Source organism: Scardinius erythrophthalmus (genome assembly GCF_964197995.2).
Source record: "Scardinius erythrophthalmus genome assembly, chromosome: 2".
Taxonomy (NCBI): domain Eukaryota; kingdom Metazoa; phylum Chordata; class Actinopteri; order Cypriniformes; family Leuciscidae; genus Scardinius; species Scardinius erythrophthalmus.
In genome coordinates, this window is record NC_138222.1 from 2196906 (window position 1) to 2223568 (window position 26663).

Genomic DNA, 26663 nt, shown 5'->3' on the forward strand with positions numbered 1-26663 from the left:
TGTGGTGCCCCCCTGGACGTGGTGACCCTGGATACTTGCACAATTGGCCATATGGTTAATCTGCCTGTGAAGGCACTGTACCAGCCGTATCCTTTGGACTCCCACCTAAGACCGGATGTCAATCGCTACATCGGAGGCTGAGCCAGACTTCTTTGGAGATGAAGATTCGGTTTTGTTGCCTCATACAGGAACCGTAGCATTGCCCAAGTCAGATCTAGAGATGATGGCTATGCTTTCCCGGGCCGCTGAGAGGATCGGGCTCGAGTAGAACCCACCACCGTGTCCCGAGCCCTCGAGGCTGGACGATTGGTTTCTCGGGGTGGCTCGTGCTGGTTCTCAGCGTCCCATCCCGGTACCTTTCTTTCCGGAGGTGCATGAGGAACTCACTAGGTCGTGGACACAACCTTTTACTGCCCGAAACCGTCTTGGTGGTTCCTCCCCCCTCGCCACCCTTGATGGCAGGGTGGGTAAGGGTTGCTATGCAACTCTGCACTAACTCCACCTGGCAGGGGAATCCGTGTCTCCCTTCCTGGGTCTGTAAGCACTCGTCAGATTTAACCTGCAAGGCTTACCAGGCCTATGGGGTAGCTGCCTCTGCCATACATGCCATGGTGTTGTTACAGGTCCATAAAGCCAAGGCACTGAAGGACCTGCACGAAGGTGGTCATGACACAGAAGTTCTGCAAGAACTTTGCACCGTGACGGACATTGCGCTTCATGCAACAAAGGTAATGGTGCGGTCTGTGTCTGGCCGACATGAGGGAAACCGACAAGGTCAGGTTTCTTAATTCCTCCTTGTTCCAGATGGCCTCTTCGGTGACGCAGTTGAGAGCTTTGCCCAGCAGTTCTCAGCCTCCCAGAAGCAGACTGAGGCAATCTCACACTTCCCCTGTTAGCCGACCGTACCTCAGTCTGCTCGGCGCCAAGCAGCAGCAGCCTCCACCTAAGCAGTGCAGAGGCGCTGGCCACAGACAGGGCCACAACCAGCCGTGAAGCACAAGGGTAAGAGACTCTAGGACGGCCGACACCGAGAGAGAGGGGATTGAACTTTAATGAACTTTAATGTCTTGATTCTTCCTCGACACAGGCCTTTTCTGCGCTTTCCTATCCTTCGGGTAGTCCCTGTCTCCCCACGGCTTCACGAAAGTTGTGGAGGCGGCCCTTGTTCCCATGGAGGAACACGCCGTTCGCAATCTCAACGACTGGCTGATCCTTGCACAGTCTCGGGACCAGTTGTGGGAACACAGGGACCTGGTGCTCAGGCACCTCAGTCAGTTGGGGATTCAGGTCAACTGGGAAAAGAGCAAACTCTCCCGCATGCAGAGAATCTCTTTTCTCGGTATGGAGTTGGGTTCGGTCGAACAGTCAGCAGACCTCACAGAACATGCTCCATTCCCAAGGAGAGGACGGAGATGTCACGTCACGTCGCCACATCTACTGGGGAAGCCAGGTTACTGGCTCGGCTCCTCAGCGAAAACCTGAAGATGCGATGAACTTGCTGCTCGTTATATGCATGTGCCGTGATGCAGCGCATCTGATGCAATTATCGTTTTAGTTACACTCAAAGTAGATTGCCCTCTCTAGCGAGATTCCTATTTGTTGGTCACTGACGTGACATCTCCGTTTCCTCCTTCAGGCAGCGGGGGTTATATACGGAACCGAGACATTCCCTTTCAGTCGGTCACTCTCAACATCATAAAAGAGTAGGCAAAAAAGTACCCGGATGACCTTCTTCTTTCGTTGAGATCCTGAAGTGTGCATACGATGGACACTTTACTGTCCCATGAGGCCACGGGAGATTCCCGGAACAATGGTGAACTCTATTAAAAGTTTCCTCACATATTGCTAGATGTGTTGAAAACCCTCTGTGAAACTTCTGGTGATTTTTCCATCTTTTCAAGTTTTATTAAAGAATGCATTAGTGTCCTGTATTCTCTATTCACAGTAAAATAATAATAATTTAATTACAATAGGGTAAGTTTAAGTGCTGCAATTGGCTGGCAACCCAGCTGCCAGTGTACTGTGTTCCCTTTCAGTCGCTCACGTTCGACGTAACGTCGACGTGACGACGTAATTGGGATCACTTCAGGGAGCCCTATCAACTTCGAGTGTCTACAGAACGAGCCAATGAACGTTGGCGTGCGTGAATCGCGTCACGCGCCCCCGCCCCGCAGCGCGGGTATAAACAGGAAGCGGGCGCACGCACACATTGTCTTTCACTTCGGAGCCGAGTTTCTATGAGACTTTTTGTCTATCAGAAGCAGCCTTTGAAGACTTCAAAAAGAGGATCATCTCTCTGTTCCTGTGTTGGTGTGACGGCGCGATCAGCGGTGGCCACGAGCATTGCAGCTCTCAACTGCTGTTTTCACAGCACTGTGTTTGTGTTTGTGTGTGTGTGTGTCGGTTCGGTGGGCGTTTCCCCTGTGTGTGCATTCACACTGCGGCTACCCCTGGGTGCCTCAACACAAAAGAGAGTTTTCTAAATCCTTTTTTATTTTTACTAAAAGAGCAACACAAGCGTGACCCTGCGTCTTTTTCAAGATGTCATTCCGCTTGTGCGTTTCTGGATGCCGTCGTTCCCTGGCGCCAGCAGATGGCCACAGCAGTTGCCTCTCGTGTTTGGGCATTCAACACGCTGAGGCAGCTTTTGTGGATAGTTCATGTTCCCATTGCGGGAATATGACTATCGCAGCGCTGAGATCGAGACTCGCTTACCTCAAGGGAGGTGCAGTCCCCTCGCCTATGCCCCGATCTAGTGTCTATTCTGCCTCGCAGAATAGACCTACTTCGGTGCATGACCAGGGTGATCTGAGGATTACCGTGAGGGCTTCCCCGTCGAGTCATCCTCCGCGGGCCCCTCACGCCTCACAAGCGCTGTCGCCATTGGGGCTCCTTAGTGAACGTCTTGGTCCTTCTCCGGAACGGCCAACCGTTTCCTTTGGGGCTCCGGCTGACGATCAGATGTCGATCGCAGCATCGGAGGGGGAGCTGTCCTCTGGAAATGACGACTCGGCTGCGTTGCCCCCCTCGGGGTGTGTAGCGTTGTCCGAGCCAGATCCAGAATGGACTGCTATGCTTTCCCAGGCCGCCGAGAAGGTCGGGCTTGCGTGGAATCCTCCACCACGTCCCGAACCTTCTCGGTTGGACGATTGGTTTCTCGGGGCGGGCCGTGCTGGTTCTCAGTGCGCCGCCCCGGTACCTTTCTTTCCGGAAGTGCATGAGGAGCTCTCGAGGACGTGGAAGGCACCGTATAGTGCCCGAAGCCGTTCTAGTGGCTCCTCACCCCTCGCCACCCTCGACGGCGGGGCAGCTAAGGGGTATGTGGATATCCCCCCAGTGGAGCGGGCCGTCGCGATGCAGTTGTGTCCGGCGTCCGCTTCCTCTTGGCGGGGTAATCCACGCCTCCCGTCCAAGGCCTGTAAGTTTTCGTCCGGCTTAACGGCGAAGGCTTATAAGGCCTGTGGACAGGCTGCTTCCGCCCTCCATGCCATGGCGCTTTTGCAGGTCCACCAGGCCCAGGCGCTCATGGACATGAACGAGGGTGGTTCTGACCCAGAGCTCCTCCGGGAGCTCCGTGTGGCAACCGACCTCGCCCTCCAGGCGACGAAGGAAACCGCACGTTCGGTTGGTCAGGCGATGTCCACTCTGGTGGTCCAGGAACGCCACCTTTGGCTCAACCTGGCGGATATGAGGGACACCGATAAATATCGGTTCCTGGATGCCCCTCTTTCCCAGGTTGGGTTGTTCGGCGACGCGGTCGAGAGCTTTGCCCAACAGTTCTCGGCCGCACAGAAGCAGACGGAGGCCATCCGGCACATCCTGCCCCGGCGGACCCCTGCTGCTCCCACCCGTCCGCCGGCCGCAGACCCTCCGTCTACTCGTCGCCGTGGTCGGCCTTCTGCGGCGTCCTCCGCTCCCGCCAAGCCCCAGCAGCAGCAGCCATCATCCAGGCCTCAGCGTGGAGCAAGCCGCAGGAAGCCGACCCCGCCCGTCCAGGCCGCTGCCAAACCAGGAGGCAAGCGACGGTGCAAACGACCCTGAGACGGGCGGCCCAGAGGTGGATCAAGTTGCTCTTCAGGAGATGGCGAAGGCGCCACTCCTTCCCCCGGTGGAGGGCCGGGCGGAGAATCTTTTGTTTCCTTTTCTTTTTGTTCCACCACTGACCCACGGGTCAGTGGTACCCACATTTTCAAAAAAAGAGCAATTTCTGAAACCTCTGGGCCCCAAGAGGGCGCGCTTGGCAGTCGACGACGCCGCCATGCCTTGTCACTCCCGAGCCCCTCTTTCATCGCCAGCGAGCAGCAGTGGCTGTGTTCCGGACGTGCTGTCGCCTCCACACACTCACTCTGCCCTTCGACGGAAGCAGGTATGTGCTGCACCACACACTCAGACCCCACTTCGGGCCGCTGTGCCGTCCGAGTCGGGTCCCTGCATTCCGCCGCGCTGCCCCACCCCGGGTACGTCTGTGGTGCCGTTAGTCCCGCTTGCTCGGTCTCTGGGAGCCTGGTTAACGCTTCCCAGCCCGTCTCGCTGGCTCATCCGTACCATCAGACTCGGCTATGCGATTCAAGGGCATCCTGTTCACCCGTGTTCTGGCGGACAATGCCCCCGTGCTCAGGGCGGAGATCGCAGTCCTACTGGCGAAGGACGCGATCGAGCCGGTCCCTCCAGCCGATATGAAGACCGGCTTCTACAGCCCGTACTTCATTGTACCCAAGAAAGGTGGTGGGTTACGACCAATCCTGGACCTGCGCGTCCTGAACCGGTCCCTTCACAGGCTACCGTTCAAGATGCTTACGCAGAAACGCATTTTCAAATGCATCCGTCCCCAAGATTGGTTTGCAGCGATCGACCTGAAGGACGCGTTCTTTCATGTCTCGATTCTCCCTCGACACAGACCGTTTCTCGCTTTGCGTTCGTGGGACGGGCATATCAGTACAAGGTCTTACCCTTTGGGCTGGCCCTGTCGCCCCGCGTCTTCACGAAAGTCGCGGAGGCGGCCATTGCTCCTATGTGCGAGCGTGGTGTTCGCATCCTCAACTACCTCGACGACTGGCTCATTCTGGCCCAGTCGAGAGAGCAGTTGTGCGAACACAGGGACATGGTGCTCAGTCATCTCAGCCACCTAGGGCTTCGGGTCAACTGGGAAAAGAGCAAACTCACCCCCGGGCAGAGGATCTCTTTTCTTGGTATGGAGTTGGACTCGATCAACATGACAGCGCGCCTCACCGAGGCACGGGTCCAGTCAGTGTTGAACTGCGTGAGCACGCTCAGACACAGAACAGCGGCACCACTGAAACTGTTTCAGAGGCTCCTGGGGCATATGGCATCTGCTGCCGCGGTTACGCCGCTCGGATTGCTTCATATGAGACCGCTCCAACACTGGCTCCACGATCGAGTCCCGAGATGGGCGTGGCAGAGCGGCTCGTGCCGGGTCCAAGTGACTCCGCACTGTCGCCAAACTCTCAGCTTGTGGTCGGACCCTTCGTTCCTGCGGGCAGGTGTTCCCCTGGAACAAGTGTCCAGGCACTCTGTGGTCTCCACGGATGCCTCTACCACCGGCTGGGGGGCCACGTACAACGGGCATGCAGCTTCAGGTCTGTGGACGGGGCCTCAACTGCATTGGCACATCAATTGCCTCGAGTTGTTAGCAGTACGTCTTGCACTGAGCCGTTTCAAAACGCTGCTACTAGGCAAGCACGTACTGGTCCGTACGGACAGCACTGCAACCGTTGCGTACATCAACCGCCAAGGTGGTCTACGCTCCCGCCGCATGTCACAACTCGCCCGCCATCTCCTCCTCTGGAGTCAGAAGCATCTGAGGTCGCTTCGTGCCGTTTACATTCCGGGCCTGCTCAACCGTGCAGCCGACGAGCTCTCACGGCAGCAGGTGCTACCGGGAGAATGGCGACTCCATCCCCAGGTGGTCCAGCTGATTTTCAGGCGCTTCGGGACCGCTCAGGTAGATCTGTTTGCCGCCCCGGACACGTCTCATTGCCAGTTGTTCTATTCTCTGACCGAGGGGACCCTCGGCACGGATGCTCTGGCACACAGCTGGCCCCAGGGCCTTCGCAAGTATGCGTTTCCCCCAGTGAGCCTTCTTGCACAGACCTTGTGCAAAGTCAGGGAGGACGAGGAGCAGGTCTTGTTAGTTGCGCCGTATTGGCCCAACCGGACCTGGTTCCCGGAACTAGTGCTCCTCGCGACAGCCCCTCCCTGGCCCATCCCTCTGAGAGAGGACCTACTCTCTCAGAGACGGGGCACCCTATGGCACCCGCGTCCAGACCTCTGGAAACTCCATGTCTGGTCCCTGGACGGGACGCGGAGGTTCTAAGTGACCTACCCCCTGCGGTAGTTGACACCATCACTTCCACTTCACATTGAAGTGGAACCTGTTCGTTGACTGGTGCTCCTCTCATGAGGAGAACCCCCGATCTTGCTCGATCAGAGCCGTGCTTTCCTTCCTGCAAGAAGGGCTGGAGCGAAGGCTGTCTCCCTCCACCCTTAAAGTGTATGTTGCCGCTATTGCCGCACATCACGATGCTGTTGATGGTAAGTCTTTGGGAAAGCATGACCTGATCGTCAGGTTCCTGAGGGGAGCGAGGAGACTGAATCCTCCTCGCCCACTCTCTATACCCTCTTGGGACTTGTCTCTGGTCCTTTCGGCACTTCAGAGACCACCCTTTGAGCCTCTGCAATCAGCTGAGTTGAAAATTCTGTCCTGTAAGACAGTACTCCTGGTTGCATTGGCCTCTATCAAGAGGGTAGGGGACCTGCATGCATTTTCGGTCGACGAATCGTGCCTAGAATTCGGCCCGGATAACTCTCACGTCATCCTGAGACCCCGGCCCGGATACGTGCCCAAGGTTCCTACCACTCCCTTCCGGGACCAGGTAGTGAACCTGCAAGCGCTGCCTTCGGAGGAGGCAGACCCAGCCCTGACTTTTCTCTGTCCCGTTCGCGCTCTGCGTCTGTACGTGGACAGAACGCAAAGCCTCAGGACCTCAGATCAGCTCTTCGTCTGTTACGGAGGCCAGCAGAAAGGGAAGGCTGTCTCCAAGCAGAGGATGGCCCACTGGATAGTGGATGCCATCGCCTTGGCTTATGAAGTCCAAGGCGTGCCCTGCCCGCCTGGGTTGAAAGCCCACTCCACTAGGAGTGTTGCTTCTTCCTGGGCGCTGGCTCACGGCGCCTCGCTGACAGACATCTGTAGAGCTGCGGGCTGGGCGACACCTAACACGTTCGCTAGGTTTTATAGCTTACGTGTTGAGCCGGTTTCTTCCTGTGTGCTCGCTTCTACTAGCCGGTAACACCGAAGTTCCCGCTCTAGTGTCGGCTTGCTGCGCCACTCCCTTCCTAGGAACGGATACGTGCGCTTTTTACTCCAGTCGAGTTCCCCATTGGCGAACCCTGTGAGTTCCTCCGCACCCCTTCGGCAGTCGGACGTTGCGGAGCGTCCGACGCCAGGCCTAGTGCTCGTATGCTTGTGTAACTTGTGCTAGGCTGGGTTCCATATGTGGTGATCCCTGCGGCGATCCCATATGTGTATTCTTCCACGACCAGCTCCCTGCGGTGAGCCCGTGTCTTCCCTTGGCAGAGTCTGCTCTGCCGTCACTGTCCGGTGTGTCTCCCCCTTCGGGTGGAGCCACCCCAGTGACATTCCATATGTCGCACTGCCCCTTCGGCCAGTCCATATGTGTATTCTCCACATGTTACCTCCCTTCGGGCAGGATGTGGCTCCGCAGCGTTCTTTTCCCTGGAGAGGTACGCTTTCCCAGTGTTATCCAAGAGTTCCGCTGTGTGGGGTATAAAGGAACAGCAGTTGAACTCCCTCTACGCAGGTCTTCCGCCCCAGCAGTTGGGGGTCTGAGAGTCTTGCGTAGGGCGCTGGATGTGGCAGCAACCGTGGCGTTTTCCATGGGATCCCAATTACGTCGTCACGTCGACGTTACGTCGAACGTGAGCGACTGAAAGGGAACGTCTCGGTTACTGATGTAACCCTCGTTCCCTGAAGGAGGGAACGGGAGACGTAACATCCCGTCGCCACCGTTGCTGACCATCGCTGCATGGCCGTCACAAATCTCGGCTCCTCAGCGAAAAACAATGTGTGCGTGCGCCCGCTTCCTGTTTATACCCGCGCTGCGGGGCGGGGGCGCGTGACGCGATTCACGCACGCCAACGTTCATTGGCTCGTTCTGTAGACACTCGAAGTTGATAGGGCTCCCTGAAGTGATCCCAATTACGTCGTCACGTCGACGTTACGTCTCCCGTTCCCTCCTTCAGGGAACGAGGGTTACATCAGTAACCGAGACGTTTTCCTTCTACAGTCCATAATTGGTTACTGTGATTTTTTACAGGACATTTGAAGTTACTGTGATTTTTTACAGGACATTGCTGCTCTCTCTCTCACACACACACACACACACACACACACATGCGCGCGCGCACACACACACACACACACACACACACACATGCGCGCGCGCACACACACACACACACACACAATCTGTAGCATTAATTGATAGTCAAATGTATTCAAATGAACAACAACAGATGCAAATTAGAAAGATTAATGTTCATAACATAATAAAAGGTTATTGCTTTATAAGAAAGTAAATAAAGAATAAACTTATGAAAACAGGAAAAAAGTTACTTTGAGATTTTGGATCTTGTAATAAGTCAACAGAAAATATTACGAAATGTTTAAAAAAAACAGTACATTTATGATAATCTGTTGTACGATTATTACAAAAAAGTTTTTAAAATGTGAAAACCAAATAGTACAAAAACAATAAAAAAAAATATACATAATAGACCATCTGGCTGTACATTATCCTTTAGATAACAATGATTAGCCTACAGCAAAATTAAGATGATATAATACATGTAAAATAATAGTCAGCAAATGTAAAAAAAAAAAGAATTATTACTTATGAATAAATGATTAATTATAAAAATGTAAAAGACAAACACAACATGAGCGATGCTAGCAATAGACAGAATGTATTGCTTGCTAGGCAAGAAGCGTTGTCACGGTCACTAAATTGCACTGGTTCTCCTTCACAGTCACACACAGTTGCTTGAATGGTGTTTTCCTGATCCATCCCACCCTGATCAATAACTTTCAGGACAACACTGTAGTCACCCTGCTCCAATGCAGACTTCAGTGTCAGAAAGACACCAGCTGCTAAAATGGGAACATTATAATAGTTAGACATGTATACCAAGACAGACAGATATTTCAATGTGTAACATATGAAAAATAAGATTAATATCTCTTTAAAACATTAGTAATTGCTCACATGTGCCATTCATCGAGGTGGACCAATATTTACTGGTTTCTCCGTAGCTCTCAACTCTAAAGGGACCAGCGAAAGGAGGTCCATCTTTGTCCGTTATAGAGAGAAGCACTGGGGCTGAACCACGATTGCATATTTGTATCTCCCTTTCACTGATGACAGGAGCGTTGTCATTTACATCCTCCAATTCAATTACCAGGGTTCCTGTGCCAGTTGCTGGAGCTTCACCTGCTCGAACTTCACCTGCACACAAGCACAGACATCAGAAAAAGGCCAGCAATAATTCTCCTCTTAAAAAGAAACACAAATTACCATCATTATCCAATGCCAAAATGATAGCTCTGTATTTGCCATCTTTGACAAAGGAAGATTCTCTATCCATACTTTCTCTATCCATACCTCCTGACTTTAATAACTCCTGTGTCTGGAGTAACACTCAGCCATCCGGCAGGATCAGTGCCAATTTTATACCTGGAAGGAACCAAACATACAGGTTAAAACTAGAAATGTTCAGCAAGAACAACTTTAGTCTTGCCTGGTGGTTTAAAAACATTTGAAGGTCAAAGGATATACAGGCATGCTATGATTTGAATTTTGCATATGAGAGCTTTGACATTGGAAGGGAAATAGGCATTAATAGGTAGATAGTTGCTAAGGGGGTTCTCAGGGGTTACTATTGTGCTAGTGAGGCTGTTTGACCAAAAAAAAAAAAAAAACCCTAAAAAGTCTATCACTGGAAGACTAAGTCTATCATCTGATTCTCTAACGAAATCAGTCAGAATTTTCTAATGAAATAATGACATTTTGGTGGGTAGATTGTGAAAATTTCTTACTTTATCTTCTGTGGTTTTCCAATGTCTGGATCAGTGGCTTTATAAGTAACTAATTCACTATCAACTGGTGAATCTTCAGGTTTGAAGATAACCTTCTCCTTTGGATTAAACTCCGGAGGCTCATCAACATCTTCTACATTCACAGTGACTGTGGCAGTGGAAGTGGGCAAAGAACCGACAAATGGATCATCGTTCTCAACAATCACAGACAGAATGAATTGCTTGTTCTCCTCAAAGTCCAGGGGCTGAACGGAAATAAAGTGTCTTTTATTAAAGGTAATCAGAACAACCATTGTGGAAACACATAAGCAACACACAGTACCTTTACAGTGGTGATGATGCCCTCTAGCTGGCTGGGTCCAGTACTGACACCGAAAAACCCACTCTTGTCACCGCTAATAATCTTATATTTGGTTGACCAGGCAGGAGATCCAGGATCATCTCCATCAGTAACTGTAAGTCTGGCCACTTCAGCCCCTACTTTATTCTCTGGGACAGATACAGTGTGCTAAAACAAAGAGATGTAAGGTGTACATAAGTATTAATAAAGTTAAAGTGATAGAATTTGTTTATAAAATGCTTATTATAGCTTTCTGAATTTATATTATAAATGAATTCATATACATTACCGTGGTTTGCTCAAACTGAGGTGCGTTATCATTGCTGTCAGTCACAGTAATAACAGCTGTGCCAGTGGTTACAAAACCTTTTCCAGCATCGTCAGTAGCCGTAAATAACACAGTATATCTGGAATATGTCTGAAAAGAAAGATGTTTTCTGGTGAGTTTGTTTACATTAAATCATTCATCAGTGCGAGATCCAGTCATCATTTCTCACCTCTCTGTCCAAGCCTAAAGCATTCACACGAATTCCTCCAGTAACAGAGTTGATTGTAAACAGGTTTGGTTTTGGCAATTCTGGATCTTGCTTGACGATTGAGTAACTGATAACACCATTGTCAGTATCCACAATATCATCTGGATCAGTGGCTGTGACTGTCATAAACTCATGACCTTCAGTGAGAGAAGAAGAAAGACTGATTCGGTGAAACTGAAGAGGCATTTGGGGAAAAACTGCTAAAAAACATTTCATTAAGAAACTGCATCATACACCTACCTATATCAGCAGCTTCAGGAACATTTCCATTGAATGGATTTTGTGTAAAAACAGGCTTATTATCATTTTTGTCCAGCACATTTACAATAATTTCCATTGGCACTTCTGCAATATCCACATAAACTCCAGTTGCACGAGCTTCAAGCTAAAGACAGGAGAAGAAATACAGGCATGTTAAGAGACAAATATCTGAAGTTGTTTGAAAACACACACAAATATATTTTAGTCCATTGTCTGTTAGCTTTGAGAAGTCAATATGCAAGTGTAGTTGAAGAAAACTGACTTACTTTTTAATAGATATACAAATAACAAAAAAAAAATAACAAAAAATCATGCTATCAGCAAACACATGAAAAGACAACGTTTTATCTGATTAACTGATGACAGGTTTCATAGAATTAAGAATGAGCAGAAAATCCAACGCTAAAAGACACCAAGAACTAAAAGCTGATTATAATAATTCAAAAATAACTTACTCTGTATGAAGCTTTTTGTTCTCTGTCGAGTGGTCGAGTCACAAACAGATTCCCTGATAATCTTTCTATAGTAAAAGTCCCCTTGGGCTCCAGATCCACTCCTTCACCTGTGATCCTGTATTGCATCTGAGATTCCTTAGAATAGCCCGACTTTATCTAAATACAGGGAAAAAAAAACAAGATACAATAACAGAACATGTTAATAAGAAACAATAACAAAATATGTAGATAACAGACACAACTCTTTCTCGTCCATCTAATTTTGAACTTTCCCTTCATGTCTTTCTCTCACCTGGTGCAGTTTAAATGGGAAAGGACCTTTGCTATCCTCAAGTATAGAGAATGGAGGAATAACCCATTCTCTCTTTGCTCTCTTCAGACCCGAAGACAACTTTGGAAACATCAGAACCAGATCATCAGCGGGAGATTCCATCTGGAAATGTTAGTAAAAGAAAGTGAGCAACAAAACATTTTTGTTTACATGTAAAATAATGAATAATGTTTACTACAGCTACTGACTGTATTCAAATCAGCCTGTTACAGTATTAATATATGAGGAGGGTAAAATTGTTGGGTCCCTTTTCAATAAACCAATTTAGGGTTATTCGAGACCTCTTCACTGAACATTATTTCCTTATAATAAATGGAGTACAATATAAAACAGTTTAAAGTTTAGGTAATCTTAGGTTTTAGGCTTTAGCTCTGCATAAATAAAACATCTGAATTTTGTATTTGAGACTGATCAGAGAGAGCTGAGACAAACTACATTCATCAGCAGGGATTGGAAACATCATCAATTTAACACAGGACTCCAGTAATTAGTCCTAAACATGTAGAGAAATTGAATTGTGCATTTACAGAACGATAAACCACACATAAAAACTGAAGTGTCCAATAGAGGTCAGGCTTGTACTGTACTGACAGCAGTTTCTGGAAGGAACTAGTTTGTACCTGTGGAGAGGAGATGTTCATGACCGTGTCCATGTGATGGTCCTCATGATGATGATGGACACGCTCAACTCTGACAGATACCGTGTGCTTCTTGCCACTGGAGTCCCAAGCGTCCACAGAAAACACCTTGTGGCCTTCATGAAGAGTCACTTGTCTCTTCAGGGTTACAGTCCCATCCATGTCCACATCAAAACCCTTGTCAGAGGACTGGAAGAGTGTTCTTGTTCTTCCATCGCATGCATTAAAAATTACTGTCAGAAAAAGAGATTCAGTTGGCTCATTAAAACATCTTGTCATATGTAAACCTGAGTTTTAAGGCTACATGCTAATCTTTTCATGTATTATTTATTTATAATTATTTTAAAAAATTCTCAATCGATTTTACACATGTCTGTGTTCAGAGTGGAAGGCAATGGTATTAGTGGAAAGAGCAAGATAAGCAAATATAATAAGACATGGACAGAGGGGAAGGGAGGAGCAAGGTGTAAGACGAGGGAGGAGAGGTAGAAGGATAGGGAACAGACGGGTTTATTAAATCAGAGCCACCCTAATTGACCATGTCATAAATTATAATTTATAATATGGTCTTTCCTTGAGAGAAGCCGGAGAGAGAGCCCATCCCAATAAAAATATTGTGCCACAGTCAATGTCTCTGGACGACAACTTCTACAATCTCCTGGTGTTGTGGCCGCGTTTCCATTACCCTTCAAATTGCACAAACTGAAAAGCACTTTCAAAAGAACTGACAGAAAAATTGTCCATTGGCCACGCATGAGCCAAAGCATCTATCCCCAGAGGCAATGGAAGAGGCAGAGTGGACAAGGGGCGCACTGGGCTGTCTCGCTCAAAGCGATATCCACCTCTGCCAAATGTCTTAGCCCTTACCTTGAGAGAAGATTTTTACATCACACGGACCCTCCTGCACTCGCACACATGGAAAGTATAACACAGCTTTAGTTATCAGCCTCAGGTCTGTGCACTTTAGAGGGTGCAAATGCTTAATCGAGTGAGGCCGGTGACCCCAGCACTTCTTGGGGGAGTCAGGACTACTTCACTGCTTCTCTGCTCCCCTCATGGGTGCTGATGAGAGCTGAAGAGGGATCGGCTCACAAGCATTACAGATTCTTGAGCACAATTACACTTTTTTCATGTGTGTCTTCACAGAGACACAGACACACACTTTATGAAAAAACTGAGAAAATAAGAAAACTATGAGAACACTATGTTGCTGGAAATTCTAACAAAATATGGGCAGATAAATTGTTTCCAGAATAAGAAGCAATTGAAGAGCAATGGCATGTCCTGTTGAGGCACGGGTGATGACCCTCGGAGAGTGGTGTTAGCAGCATCAGCCACTGAATTGGTGTGATTCTATACAGACATCAGACAATCGTCGCACATGCAGGCTGTTTTCATAGCATCAGCTACTGACAAGACATTAGCTGCGTTTCCATTACCCTTCAAATTGCACAAATTCAAATTGCGAATTGAAAATACGCCCAATGGAAACACGTCTATTTCTCAAAAACTCCCATTTATCGCAAAAAAGTTTTTACGCTCGCATGAGGGGGTTTTTCAGGCAAATCTGCAATGGAAACAGTTTTTGTGCATTTATAGGTCGCCTGACGTAGATGACGCGGTGTGTTTGGACAGAATACGAGACAGAGTTCTATATTAAATTCCTACAAGACGAAAGAATTACAGGAATAATGAATTTTAAACCTCAAATAAATGCCACAATCAAGACCTCGAAGCAGAAATGAGGGAGAAACACCCAGAAACATCTCATATGTGCCGCTCTCAAGTATAATGGTAAAAAAAATATTGTTTATCACAATAATAAAAGGGTCGTTCCTTACCATTAATGATTGGAAAACACACATACATCTCCTTCGATTAATAATAATGGCCAGTGCAGTGGCTGGGATATAGTATATATACCTACCAACGTCCGTTGCCATGGTTTTTGGAATGATTTTACTTATCGCGAAAGGTAAAAATGAAGTTTTAGTTGCATAACATCGTTTAATGGAAGCGGCATCATTTCGCAATAGTTTTTTGTTCACATTTAGAAAAAAGAAAAGAAAAAAAAATCGCAAAAGTTTTGCGCAAATCTTTAATGGAAACTCGCCTACAGATAGCATACATCATTAATCAACACTTACAGTATTTGTGAGATACAATTTTTTTTATAGTCATCAGTTAAATGATGGTTAAAAAGATTGCACTTTGTAGAGAGATTTTTTGCCAAATACTAAAAATATTTTATTATTTTCAGATGCTTCAGTGTTTTGTATAAAGAGATCAGCTTACCTCTTCCTAGTATTTTTCCTTGGTGAAGGTCATCTCTGTGCACTTTAAAAACCAGCAACTCCGACTCAAAGCCTGGAGAACATGAAGACTCCTCCGCAAATTCACTCAAAAGGACCTAACTTGAAGCATATTAAATCTCTTTATGTAACATATATACACTTATATTAAACCTCTTAAAAAACACACATTAATAATATCAAATAAAGTCAGATTCTCAAAAAAATAAAACAATTCTCTGAACATGATGAGTACAATCAAACACTAAAGAGATCCAAAGTTTTTGGAAAGTGCCCTGAATAAAATCCTACCTTACAGTGGAAAATAAGAACTCCCAATCGCACAATCTTCATTGTCTCAATTCGAAGCCAAATGTCTCGAAAGGTCCTTTAGGTAATAATTCCTTGTTGGTCTTTAAGATTGCACAGCTGTTTAATTTCTTGAGTTGCTTGAGTTGCACATTTATTATGTTTTTAGGGGGGCGGGGGTGGGGTCGCCTAAAGGAGGGGCATTAGTGATGTAAATTTGCTTTAAATAAAAAAATAAAACGATTCAACTCAAAATTTTAAATACCTGCATTTTTCAGTGAATGAAGACTACAGTATATCAGCATTTCACAATTTAGGACAGTATTTTTATGACTTGACTGGATCCAAGAGGGTCTATGATATCAAAAGCTGTATCTGTTAGCATTTTAAATAACCTCAAGGGCAGTTTCTGGACTCGCATGTTTTTCAGAAACCTGGTGAAACAAGTGTTTGGGAACACAACAATCTTTCAATACTGAAGTCACTCCGTACAAAAATCTTTATACAGTCTGCATTACCATCATGATATGAATCTTTGCTAACACGCATCGGTCAAACCTGAAGCCACAGTCACAACTCTTCTCACAGTCAGAGAAACAGAAGACTGTCACTAAACAGTGAATCATTTTTCATTTCATTAAATGACTGCATCTTCCAAAAACCATAAACTCTTTAGTTATTCATACTCCACCATCTTCTATGCAGTTTGTAGTTAATTCGCCTTGGTACTATTTTTTAAAGTAAAGTGTAAAACTGTCGCAGAAGAATAGAGGGTTTTTATTAATAATAAAAAAATACAAAACTCCAACAAAGACTACCCCGAGGGGGAAAACAAGAGACTTAATTGACCTGACACATGAGGTTACATTCAACAACAATTCATTTTTATTTGTTTATTTTATTTTTTTGTACATTTTTGTACATTTTTACATTTACAATAAATAAAAAAAGTGTTTATTCAGCATTTTGGATTATATAGACATGGACATGTCTCATAATGTAGGGGATGTGGCCTAAAAGCTAAATTCACACCACACAATTTTCTTGTGTGTTTTGTATTTTATTTTGATACATTTGATGAGCAAGTAGTTGTAATTTGTAACAAGACATGATGTACTCCATGTACTTTTCCCCTCATCTCTGATTGTAACATATAATGAGAACATTTGGTTTAATTATTAGAACGTATGATCTTCTTTCAATTTAGTACTTTTAACAAAACGTTTATTCAACATCAAACAATGTCAAGTCATGTCACCTTTACTTATATAGCTCTTTATACAATACAGATCTCAGGTTTCAAAGCAGTGTTAAATGGATAAACAGGAAAATATATATATACACAAACACACACACAAATTTTTACTTTTTATGACATTGACAAAAAATGACATCAAGATTATGTATACTGAATTAAAGTTCAACTTTGAAAAACAATAAAAATACATGCAATGCACATTACAATGCAAGATGTTTCAAATTACCCTTGTTGGTGAATTTAAGATGTTACAGTAATTCAGATACAGTTGTCACATTGGAAAATATATATTACCTAATTCACATTTTAAATTCATTCATTATAAATGTGTCGTTGCAGTGTGTTAGAAAATGTTTTATGAAGATATAACATAGCAATTGGGTTTTATGCTAGAACAGATGTGTTATGCTCAGTGTGAAATGTTGACATATTAGTAGCCTTTAAAGAGTGGAAACAAAAATTCACTTGCTTGTGAAAACATTACCAAAGCGAAACTGTAGACAGGAAGAGACTGGCTAATCACCATGTCGGACGATCGACCACAGTTATGTTTTCACATGCTCTGTGGTGTTATCTAAAATAGATCAGCAAGAGCAAATTCAAATAGTGGTGCAGCAGTTCCAGTAAACCATTGACCATACAATTAAAATCGCCATACAATTAGAAGATAATGTATATAGAATTTCTGTCCATCCAATTTTAATAAATACTGATTATTTTACAGATTTATTATATTGCAAATTTTACAAATATTAAAAAAAATAATAATAATATTTACAAATTATTTTAGAATTTCCAGGTATGAAACAGTTAAAATGGAAGGTAATGAAGACTGCGCTCTGAGGACATAAGGACTGATTTTTTTAAGACTTGCAAGTATTTTAGCAAGAAGTTCAATGACGAGTGAATTTCAATGGTGCGTAAGTACACAAAGGCATGTTCAACAGCTTCTGCACACTTAACACTGAGAGAGGTGAAGAAATGACGTCTTAACCAAATAAAATGCAAATCAAATGTGAGGGAGAAGTCACAATTTACTACATTTTTCAGGCATCATTCTGGGTTCCTCAGATCAGCACGAAGAGCCCTCTTCCGATCCAGTGAAGAGCATGTTGTTTGCGGCGTCTAGCTCAGGGGACGTAGTTGGAGAGGACAAAGAGAGAATCAGTTGAGCCCTCTCCTTCTGTCAGCCCCACATCCAGGAAATTATTGGGTGTAATGGCCTATGCCATGGCCAAGCTAAACTTAACCTGGTCACGTGAGAAACAGACTCGACAAGTGATTTCTGGTGTGCCATGACCGTCCCATGAGCCTTCTGTTTCTTCGTGATCTTATCCCAGGGGCGTAGAATTTAGTAGGGACGCTAGGGACGTGTCCCTACCAATATCCAGTGACACTGATATGTCCCTATCAATAATTTCGATCAAAACTTAAAATTTATATATATAACCACTGTTGTCCGGCTGTGTCTTGTGGTTTTTATGTATTAGGCTTATTTTATTTAATCAGGAAACATCTTATTTAGATTAAAATCTCTTACAAATGCGCAATTCATGGTACAGAAAGGGTTAATATATATCTGAGTCCCGCCTGCTAACACACATTGCTAAACTGATTGGCTTTGTTTTTTCTATCTAACTTGTAAGAGGCTCTGGTGTGAAGCGGCAATGCTCCTCCGAAGGAAACCTAGATGCGGTAAGCTAAGGAGAAATCAACAGTTCTGTGGATAAAAATGCAGGACAAATCTGTTTTTACTACTGTATTACAATCGCAGGATAAGTGGCGAACAATCGTTAGTTTGACAATCGTTAGAGAGAGCGAGAGAGAGAGAGAGAGAGAGAGAGAGAGAGAGAGGCTTAAAATATATTTATTTATCATTATTCATTCCAATATGTCATCCAAAAACTACAAAACTATAAATAAATTAAAAATATAATAAGAAACAATTCAATCTATACAGATTACAGCCCTTTCATTACATCTTCAAAACCAACATTTCATCCTCCCCAACCTCACACAAAACACTTCCCACCGACCACATTGCAGAAAAATCTATAACATTATTAACTAATTTGAAATAAGCAAACTCAATTTTAATTCGAGCAGCAACCATCCCCTTCAGAACACTCTCTGCATCAATTGAACCAGTTCCCAAGATCCTATTTTTCCGTGTCCTCCAAATTGCCATCTTGGCTGTTCCTAAAAGGTAATTTGACAAAACCACTTTTCTTCGATCACTGACTTTGTACTTCGGACCACTGATAAAAACTTTATAGGAAAAATCCTCACCCATACTTTCAAAACAAACCTCTAAAAAGTAAAAAAGACCTCTTAACCTCTCACACTGTATAAACAAATGTTCAACCGTTTCTTCCGTTCCACAAAAAGGACAATCCCTCCCTATTTCTGGATTCAGGTGCGCCACGTGTCTGTTCGTAGCTATTATACCATACATCAGTCTCCACTGTAAATCTGCTGTACGTTTCTCAATAGGAGGTTTGTACAGAGATCTCCAGCAGCCTCTGAAGTCTGGTCCAAACACTTCTGTCCACCTCCATGTTTTAACTCTTCTCAAAACAGTTTGATGAGTCACTTTAACACACACAATGTATAATGCTTTTTTGCCAATGTCCTGAAATAATCCCAACTCTGGAGTTTTAAAGGACACAAAAGAGTCTTCATCATCCGGACTTTTCTGTGCAGCAGAGACCCGTATTGCTGGAAAACTATAGCTCCATCCCTGTGAAGGCGTTCCCAATGCTTCTCTGCAGGCTCCAGGCAGCACTGAGCGTACTTCCTCCAACATCTGATCCACAAAACGTAAAGAACGTATTCCTGTCTTGTGCTGAATTGAATCTGCAGTCCTCCACCCATTGTCATCCCTTAGATGTTCGATCTTCGTAAATCCCGCTCTGACCAGACAGTTCCTCACACTGCTTGAAGACAAAATGTTTGTTTGTATCAAAAAATTGTGAAACAGCGGTTCTCCCATAATCCAGTCCTGTGGACGCGAAATCTCTCTGGTCACAGAGAAAGTCATGTTCCACACTTTTAGCATGGATTGGTAGAATGAAGTCAAATGATTCAATTCCAGTTCATTAACTTTTAGTAAAAACAGCTGCTTGTCATATCCCAGATTTGATGTTCTTCTCAACAGAGAACATGCCACATTTGTCCACCCCACGTCCTCCTCATACAACAGTCTCTGCGCTGCCTGTAATCGAAAGGTGTGGATTCTGCTCCTTATGTCAATCAGACTCTGTCCCCCCTCTTGAGTTGGAAGATACAGAGCCGACGCAGGAATCCAATGCTGTCCAGACCAAAAGAACTCCACCAATTTTCTCTGGATGCTTTTAACAATGTCATCTGGTGGCTCTAAAACATTGAGTCTGTGCCATAACATGGAGGCGGCCAGGTTATTTGTAACCAAAACTCTACCCCTGTAGGATAGCTCTGGCAATAGCCATTTCCATTTAGACAACTTAGCAGACACCTTCTCCAGCAAACCCTCCCAGTTCTTTTTCCTATAGCTTTCAACTCCTAAAAACACTCCGAGAATTTTAATACCTTCTTTTCCCCAATGTAATCCCCCAGGAAGTGGTGGTGGCCCACCATTTTCCCACTGGCCCACAATAAAACCATTACTTTTTTCCCAATTGACTTTGGCCGAAGATGCTTTTTCGTAAATATCTAAACTCTCACATAATACTTGCATATCCTCTTGCCCAGTAACAAAAATGGTTACATCATCGGCATAAGCCGACACAAAACATCTCGACTCCCTTGGGTCACCTGGAACCATGAAACCCCTTAATCCATTTCTTAATTTGCATAACAGGGGCTCAATTGCTAAGCTATAAAGTTGCCCAGAGAGAGGACACCCCTGTCGAATACCTCTTTTCACCGGCAATGGATAAGTCAAACCATTCCCCATCTTGAGCATTATTGAAGCCCCTTTATACAACAATTGGATCTATGAAATAAAACAATCCCCGAACCCAAAAGATTCCAATACTTTAAAAATGTACTCATGTCCCACCCGGTCAAAGGCTTTCTCCTGATCAATAGACAAAAATCCAACGTTGCAATTTTCATTAAAAGACACATCAATAACATCTCTTATTAAAAACAGATTGTCCATGATTGAGCGACCCGGAATACAATATGTTTGCTCTCCTTTGACCACAATATGCAAATATTTTTTTAGCCTATTAGCTAAAACTTTTGCCAATATTTTATAGTCCGAGCACATCAAAGAAACAGGGCGCCAATTTTTTAACAAACCTAGGTCTCCTTTTTTTGGTAAAAGAGAGATCACAGCCCTCTGACAGCTGGTTGGTAACATTCCCTTTTCAAAACATTCGCAACACACTTCATAAAAATCTTCACCTAAAACAGGCCAAAAAGTCTTAGAAAACTCAGCAGGTAAACCATCTATTCCTGGCGCACGCCCTGTGGAGAGTTGCTGAACTGCATCTGAAAGTTCATTAAGGTTGATCATGGTGTCAAGCTTTTTCTTATCCTCAGGTTGCAACTTTGGAAGTCCTTGTAATAATTTTGCCATATTATCAGAGTCACAGTCAGTATGGCCATACAAATCAGCATAAAAATCCATTGCCATTTTCCTCATTTCTGTTGGGTTTGATGTTAATGTTCCATTTTCCTTGCGCAGGTGAAGTATACGCTTTTGTTGTGCAGCTTTCCGCTCCAGATTAAAAAAGTAAGAAGTGGGAGAGTCAATGTCTTTGATAGAAGAAATTCTTGCTCTAATCAAAGCGCCCTTCGCTCTTTCCTCTAAGATGGATCTTAATTCAAGTTTCTTATTCCTTAAATCATTGGATACACTCAAAACATTTACATCCATCACATTTTCCATAACAATAATATCTTTCTCCAACTGCTCAATTTTCTTTTTAACACACACAGTAGTATTGTAGGAGAAATTTTGACAAAAAACCTTTATCTGTGTTTTCCCCACCTCCCACCATGATGTCACTTTTTCAAAATTACCTTTCTTCAACTTCCACAGTTTCCAAAAATCAGCAAATTTTTCACAAAAAGACCTGTCCTGCAGCAATTTAGTGTTGAAATGGCAATAAAACCTGGGGCGTTCTAAAGTAGTAATGTTAAAATCCATGGTTGCAATGTGATGATCAGAAAAGCCATTCGGGAAAATATTAGCATTAGATACTCTATTCATACTTGTTTTACTTATATATATTCTATCTAATCTCGCTCCAGTTACATTAGAGTCTAGTATTTTAACCCATGTGTACTGTCTAATTCTCTTATTCATGTTCCTCCACACATCCATCAACTCAAACTCTTTAATAATATTCTGAAGCGCATTACTAGACAGTGGATGAGACTCCTCTCTGTTCCTGTCTAAAAGAAAATTTGTGGTGCAATTCCAATCCCCACCCATTATTATGCAAGAATCATTATCACATTTAAGAAGGGGGATCGGAGGGTGTGCTCAAACTATAGGGGGATCACACTTCTCAGCCTCCCTGGGAAAGTCTATGCCAGGGTACTGGAGAGGAGAATCCGGCCGATAGTAGAACCTCGGATTCAGGAGGAACAGTGTGGTTTTCGTCCCGGTCGTGGAACACTGGACCAGCTCTATACCCTCTACAGGGTGCTGGAGGGCTCATGGGAGTTTGCCCAACCAATCTACATGTGCTTTGTGGATTTGGAGAAGGCATTCGACTGTGTCCCTCGCGGCGGCCTGTGGAGGGTGCTCCGGGAGTATGGGGTCCGGGGCCCTTTGCTAAGGGCTATCCGGTCCCTGTACGACCGGAGCAGGAGCTTGGTTCGTATTGCCAGCAGTAAGTCAGACTTGTTCCCGGTGCGTGTTGGACTCCGGCAGGGCTGCCCTTTGTCGCCGGTTCTGTTCATAATTTTTATGGACAGAATTTCTAGGCGCAGCCAGGGGCCGGAGGGGGTCGGGTTTGGGGACCACACGATTTCATCTCTGCTCTTTGCGGATGATGTTGTCGTGTTGGCCTCATCAGACCAGGACCTCCAGCATGCACTGGGACGGTTTGCAGCCGAGTGTGAAGCGGCTGGGATGAAAATCAGCACCTCCAAGTCCGAGGCCATGGTTCTCAGTCGGAAAAGGGTGGCTTGCTCGCTTCAGGTTGGTGGAGAGCTCCTGCCTCATGTGGAGGAGTTCAAGTATCTTGGGGTCTTGTTCACGAGTGAGGGAAGGATGGAACGGGAGATTGACAGGCGGATCGGTGCAGCTTCTGCAGTAATGCGGTCCCTGTACCGGTCTGTCGTGGTGAAGAAGGAGCTGAGCCGCAAGGCGAAGCTCTCGATTTACCAGTCAATCTACGTTCCTACTCTCACCTATGGTCATGAGCTGTGGGTCATGACCGAAAGGACAAGATCCCGGATACAAGCGGCCGAAATGAGCTTTCTCCGCAGGGTGGCTGGGCGATCCCTTAGAGATAGGGTGAGAAGCTCGGTCACTCGGGAGGAGCTCAGATTAGAGCCGCTGCTCCTCCACATCGAGAGGGGTCAGTTGAGGTGGCTCGGGCATCTTTTCCGGATGCCTCCTGGACGCCTTCCCGGGAAGGTGTTCCGGGCATGTCCCACCGGGAGGAGACCCCGGGGAAGACCTAGGACACGCTGGAGAGACTATGTCTCCCGGCTGGCCTGGGAACGCCTCGGTGTCCCCCCGGAAGAGCTGGAGGAAGTGTCTAGGGAGAGGGAAGTCTGGGCATCCCTGCTTAGACTGCTGCCCCCGCGACCCGGCCCCGGATAAGCGGTAGAAGATGGATGGATGGATGGCATTATCACATTTTCTTAAAGCACTCTGCAACTTCCTAAACAATTCCACACAATCTGATCCAATGTTTGGAGCATAAACATTTATGAAAATACATTTTAAATCATTTATTTCTCCAGCAACCATTAAAACTCTACCCTTTTCTATTTCCTCAGTTGACAAAATTTTTAAATTCAAATTCTTTGAAAAAAGGATAGCCACTCCAGCACTCAAATTTGACCCGTGACTGAAGATGCTCTCCCCCTCCCACCATCTACACCACTCTACTTCATTTTTACAATCAGTATGTGTTTCTTGCAAAAAAGAAACATTGACATTCTTAATTTTGATTAATTCTGCCACCATTGCTCTCTTGCTCCTGTCTCTCCCTCCGTTAATATTTAAAGAGGCTACCCTTATCATCTCCATAGAAAATATAAAGAGATAGAAAAAAGAGATGGAAACAAATAAAAAGTGTAGTGAAGTCATCCTGAGTGATGTATAAACCATTGATTCAATTATTTGAATTTACGTTTTATAGGGTTTTACCCCTTCGCAATTTTGCTAGAAACTTCTTTAAACGAAATCTCTTTCTCTGACTGAGTTCATCTTCTCCAACCTTCCTCTGCCAATAACGAACAGAAGACTCAAACCTCTTCAGATCAGGAAAATAATTCCGCACATCAACAGATTTTCCAAAGGTTTCATCCAAGAATTGATTGATTTCATCTAGTGAATAAACCTGCTCACAGCTTATTTGCGAAGCATCTGACACGTCTGAAAAATCAGACAACCCACCACCATCATCATCATCATCGTCATCATCATCATCCATTTCCTCATCAACCATTTCTGATTGCACCTTCTTAATCAAAGATACTATCTTTCCTCTTTCCAAAACTTCACCTTTCAAACCGATTGAGTCATCTTTCGTCTGGCCCGTATTCTCTGAGTCTAAACTCTCCACAGTATCACCTTGCTCAGACCCCTCAATGCTTCTCTCAACAGTCACATCGGTAACAACATTAACTTTCTTCTTTTTCCACTGTTTTGTCTTACTACCAGAAACTTCCTCTGTATCTTTTTCATTATTAGGGAACGAATCTTTTATTATCATTCCTTCCTTCAGATTTGAATCCACATTCTGATCCTCATCATTCACCACTGCTGCTTCATCTGGTACATTACCATTTTGCACTTCATCTTCCTTCCTCTTATCTGAAATATTGCTAGGACCTGCTATATTCTCAAGTTCAACTCTATGAGGACAAGATAGCCTAACATGTCCAATACTCCCGCACTCAAAACACCTCATCTCTCCCGTGCTCGCGTACATCATGTACGACTTTCCCTCAAAAACACTTCGAAAAGAAATATTCAACGTTGGTTCATTTAAAAACATGTACACCTGTCGCCTGAACGACAACACATGTTTTAAAGCGGCATTTTTGCAACCCAGTGAAACCGTTCTAATTCCACTGGCGAGTTTTCCAAATCGAGAAAGCTCTCGCTCAATGTCGGCATCGGGAATAAAAGTCGGAACGTTAGAAACCGTCACCTTCGTCGTGATTGAAACTAAAGGTTGAACAGGAACAAATGTGCCACTTACCGAAATCCCACTCTCGGTCAAACCATGAACCAGATTTTCTTCTTTCAAAAAATTCACTACGGCCTTGTTCATCCGAGACGCCGAGACGATATTCTCATGGCCCACGCGTTCTGCCACGTCTAGTAACACATCTTCTACAGGCACACCTGCCTGGGTCACACACCTAATCCCATGCCGGAGCGACAGGCCTGACACCTGCACACTCGTGTGAGTGTGAGACGCCATCCCTACCTCCGACACACGATAACTCCCACAGAAAACAAACTCAGTTTTTTTTTTTTTTACTTTTTTTTCTCCAATTTAAATAATTGAATAAAATTAAATAAAAAGCAAGAAACGGTGAAAATTTTAGAAAATCTCCTCTCACCTAGATCACCCTCCCATGCATTCCCTTCCCAATTCCCAGCATGCACCAGAGAGAGAGAGAGAGAGAGAGAGAGAGAGAGAGAGAGGGGGGGGGGGGATTGTGTATAAGTGTGTGTAACACTACATTATAGGGACAAAATGTCACCACAAAGACGGCAATATCTGAAATACTTGTCCTTGTGGGGATTTATTTATTTATTTATTTATTTTTGGAAAACAGCTGAAAATGTAAAAATGTTTAAAGTTTTCTGTGATAGGCAGGGTTAGTGTAGGGGGATATAATATACCGTTTGCACAGTATAAAATCATTATGTCTGTAAAAAGTCCCCATAAAACATAAAAACACAACATTGCTTGGTCTTGTTGAAATGAGAGGAATGTTTGATGAAGTTGAAACCCTTGTCATCCCAGTCTCATCAGCTGAGGCTGAAAGAAGTTTCAGTGCTCTTAGGACACTGAAAACATGGCTCAGAACAATGGCACAAGTGACACTTAACAGTATTGCTGTGTGTCATGTCCAACAGGACAAACTGGACATTATTGATGTGAAACAAATATGCCAACAGTTAATTTATGTAAGTTCACTTTTAAATGAAGATTCTGTCATCATTTACTCTCCCTCAAGTTGTTTCAAACCTGTATGCATTTTTTTCTTCTACTGAACACAAAAGAAGGTATTTTGAAGAATGTCGGTACCCAGTATTGAGTTTTTTTTTTCTACTATGGAAGTCAATGGGGTCCATCAACCAGGGGCGTAGCACCAAATTTTGGACCCTGGGTACAAACCATCTTGCTGGGCCCCCGCACCAAATACCATAGTGATACCAATGGGTAGGGTATTGCATTTTTATCATAAAAACACTCAAAATGTGAACAAATTAAGCCACACTCTGATTAATATATTTTTGTTTTATTATCAAAAGTATACTTACTGAGATGACAAAAGGTCTAGCAGGTCCAAACCTGGGCTAAATCAAATATACTGTAAAGCAGTTCTGAACAATGACCATACCAAATGAGAAAAACTTTGGTCTGAACATTAATAAACACAAACTAGATAATGTCAGTTTTTACTAAATGCCCATTGGGGGCGCCACTGAGCGATGACGGAGTAAGACGCGTCTTTAAGAGCTCCGTCAGCCAAATCCGCTAAAAACTACTTTCAAAGGCCAACAACTATGTAAATGATATGCTTTCAGAGCGCATTTACTTCTAAAACACTGAGGGCCCTATTTTAACGATCTGAAACGCAAGTGTCAAAGCGCAAAGCGCAAGTAACTTTGTGGGCGGGTCTTGGCGCTGTTGCTATTTTCCCGGCGGGATAAATGACTCTTGCGCCAGGCGCAAATCTAAAATGGGTTG

The 26663-nt window shown here is 44.8% G+C and overlaps 1 pseudogene across 1 annotated transcript; it reads right to left on the minus strand.

The window, feature by feature from the left end:
* Nucleotides 1-1673: 1673 nt before the first annotated feature.
* On the minus strand, nucleotides 1674-25160 carry LOC308686008 (B-cadherin-like; annotated as a pseudogene). The gene is made up of 16 exons: nucleotides 24936-25160; nucleotides 23946-24677; nucleotides 14992-15106; nucleotides 12679-12929; nucleotides 12020-12160; nucleotides 11728-11883; nucleotides 11252-11396; nucleotides 10973-11148; nucleotides 10765-10893; nucleotides 10458-10643; nucleotides 10136-10380; nucleotides 9615-9773; nucleotides 9306-9530; nucleotides 9054-9190; nucleotides 3553-3678; nucleotides 1674-1748 (listed from the first exon to the last, which is right to left on the minus strand). The product of its transcript is annotated as a B-cadherin-like (transcript).
* Between the last annotated feature and the right edge of the window lie 1503 nt (nucleotides 25161-26663).